Below are 3,484 nucleotides of genomic sequence, written 5' to 3'. Positions count from 1 at the left end.
AGGGGGCGGGGCTGGCTGGCATGTGGTGCTGGGGGATTGAACCGCAGTCCCTGTGCTTTGCTAAGCTTGTTCTAAGTAGGTGCCTTAGACCACTGAGCCACCTCACCAGCCCCGGAACACATTTTATAAAGAGAGAAATTCTTAAAAGGATTGGCCACAGAACATATACTGAAAGGTGCATTCAGCTCTGAGAGGCAAATAATGGCTAAGGAGTGCGGTGCTTTTTCAAGAATGCAGCTCTTTCCGATTCATCAGCTATTATTGGGAGGCAGAGGGAGGATAGAGGTTGGCATGTCTCACTTCCCCAGACTCTGGCAAGGGCTTCCTGGAAAGGGCTGGACTTGGTCTAGGCAAGGTTGCTAGGAGTATGCTCTATGTACTTGTATGAAACAGAAAAAAACTGGGGAGGTGCTCAGTAAAGTTGCATGATTTATTTGCTGTTGGGCATTAAAAGTCTTCTAATAGGGGGCTGGTGAGATGGCTCAGTGGTCTAAAGCACCTACTTAGAACAAGCTAAGCTAAGCAAAAATACAGGGATCACTGTTCAATCCCCCAGCACCACATGCCAGCCAGCCCCGCCCCCTGGTGGGCTGAGCTGGCCACACACACACAAAAATATAAATTAATTAATTAATTAATTAATTTAAAAACAAAGTCTTCTAATAGGATAAGGTATGATGAATTTCCCTCAAATTATTTGGACTGCAAACTTTTCTCAAGATGTATTTTCTTTTCTCAAGATGCCTACAGGAGGGCCGGGGAGATGACTCAGTGGAATAAGCGCTTCCCTGGCAAGCACAAGGGCTTGAGTTCAATCCCTGGTTCTGAAAAAAAAAAAAAAAAAAAAAAATGCCTACACTAGCTGCCCTGTTGTCCTCTTACAGTGTAACTGAGTGCTCCTCCCATCAAAAGCTTCAAGACTTTTCCTTCCCCTTGAATTTGGGTGAGCTCACCACTGCACTGAAAGTGACACTAGGAGACTCCCAAGGGGGAACTGGGGACATAGCTCAGCAGTCTGAGCACCTGGCTGGCAAGCGCAAGGAGCACTAGGGAGGCTGAGACAGGAGGATCTCTATGAGTCTGGGCTGCACAGAGAGACCCTGTACCAAATGAATACTGTATAAAGCAATGCAGCCTGCACTGGGTCTCTAAGTAGCCACATACAGTTTCTCAGTGCAAGGCCTTGCTGTAGTCCAGTTCGTGCCAAGATCAGTCACAACGCATGTGTCCAGGTAATTCCAACTCCTGGCCATGGAGTCATTCCCAGCTCTCAAGCTACTGTCCCCCTCATTTGAGGCCCTTGACTTGTGGGGAAGAGGGAGACCATCCACGCTAAGTCCTTTCCAAATTCTAGATGCAGAGAACTCACAGAAACTGGCTGTGACTTAAAGCTACAGACAGTAGTGACACAGTGACAGTAACTGGAACACATTCTGTGGGAAACCCTTTCTGGTTGTGCTAGTCCCCTTGCAGCTTTCTTTCCACTAACATCTGGCTGTCCACTGGCCTTCCCAGGTGTCCACTGCCATACTAAGATGATGCCAGGGCCTTGCATCTCTGTGAGCAAGTTCTTCTCTGTGTGACCCTTACAATCAAAGCTGGGGACGGGCAGACTGGAGATGCATTATCCACAGAACCACACGTATGCTCTCCAACACCGGCTGGCAGAGGGTGCTTGATTTGGCCTGGGTTGTTCAGGGTCAGGTTTAGGCTTTGGTCACAAAGTGTGTAGAAGTGAGTTTGAGCCTAGCCAGTTGCCTCCTTTCTCTCAGAGCTGCAACACGTTGGGGCTTTAATCTTCCGGAGGAGACCCCTCCTTCTCCACCTCCATAGCCCACCCCTTTTCTCCTTTTCCTCCTTCTCCCTTTCCTCACCTGGCCTGACTCCTCCTGCTCTGCTTCCTCATCCCTCCCCTCCTCCTTCACCTCCTTCTTTTCAAATTACCACAGCTAGATGCCACATAGGTGCTGCCATTGTCCCACATCTGGGCAGGTTCCTAAACTTCTCCCTGCACAGGAGCTCCTAACTTGTGTCCTGGGATGTCTTTCAGGCTTCTAGGATCCTTCTTGCCAATGCCTACTAGTGTGCACCCTGCCTTTCCCAGTAGTCCTTATCCCTCCTGGAACTGGGCCAAAAGCACCCTGCGAGGAATGTGCCTTGACATTGCACTTGAACTTGGTCCTCTCTTCTCCCCTGTCCCCTGCCACTGCCCCGTGGGTTTCTGACAACACTTGCTGGTGAGTCAATTTTGCATGAATCCCAGGCTCATGGGATGTTGCTGGGAAATTCAGTGTGAAATACTGCTCTTCAATAGTCTGGGGAACTGAGTGGCCAGCTGTGACATAGTGACATAGTAGTGTTGCAGGCAGCCTGAGTTAGATAGAAATATTGTAGGTAGTTAGGGACAGGCCCTCAAAGGGGATGACAAAGACCAGATACCTTACTGGGAGATGCTCCTGGTGTGAGCCAGACCTAAAGATCAAACAAATGCTGATCTCCCTAAAGTTGGCATCCAGGATTGCTCCTTAGTCAGGAAGAATCATTGACTGAAGGCCACCAGATAAGGTCGCCTGCTTGCTACGTGACTCGCTTACCCCATTTGGTCCTAGGCCTAATAAATTTTACCTGAGCAATGGTGCTTGTAATCCCATTGGTTGGCCATAGTTTTGTCCCATCCTGTATCTGCCTAAGCAGGACCCCTTTGTCTCTACCTTAGCCCTGCATGGTTTTGTCCTATAAAAATAACCTGAAGGAGACAGCTTCCTGGGCAACCCGCTCAGGACCCCCTTCTGTCCCTCTCCGACAGAAGCTTTCCTTTCCAATAGTTTTACCCTCAACCTCTGTTTGTTCCTAAAATTCATTCTTCGGTTTTAGAGAACACGAACTCATTCAGGCCAGGTTGGGAATTTCACGTCCCTATATCAGCAGTAGATCTGAACGACTCCCTTCTGATCTCCAGCCCTCAGCTGCCTGTTACCCAGTACTGCTTCTTTTTTTTTTTTTTTTTTTTTTTCCTGGCAGAACCAAGGATTGAACTCAGACCCTTGCACTTGGCAGGAAAGTGCTTATTCCACTGAGCCATCTCCCTGGCCCCTCAGTACTGCTTCTTGAAATGAGGCCGTCAGGTGGCATCTAGGTCCCCCCAGAGGACAGCTCTGGGCAAAACACCACTAGGAAGGCCCAACCAGCTCAACTCAGCCCCGCTTTATTCGCACTGCAGAGTTATTTCAAGTCAGTTCTTTGAGGGAAGACTGGGCTACATGAAACTTTACACACCTCCCCCTCTTGCTACCAGCAAACCTTCCAGTGTCCAGGTGTCAGGGATCATTGCCTGTCTACAATAAAGTATTTGCTCTGCTATAGTGAAAAGGAGAGAAGACAATGTGACAAATTTTGCATGGCACTAGATGCATTCTATTTAAAGTACTCTTCTTTGAAATTGTATCTTTCCTACATTTTGAACATTTTTTTTTTTTTTTTTTTT

This window comes from Octodon degus, unplaced genomic scaffold (assembly GCF_000260255.1).
Source record: "Octodon degus isolate 3935 unplaced genomic scaffold, OctDeg1.0 scaffold00059, whole genome shotgun sequence".
Taxonomy (NCBI): domain Eukaryota; kingdom Metazoa; phylum Chordata; class Mammalia; order Rodentia; family Octodontidae; genus Octodon; species Octodon degus.
Note: the sequence above shows the minus strand (reverse complement) of the source record.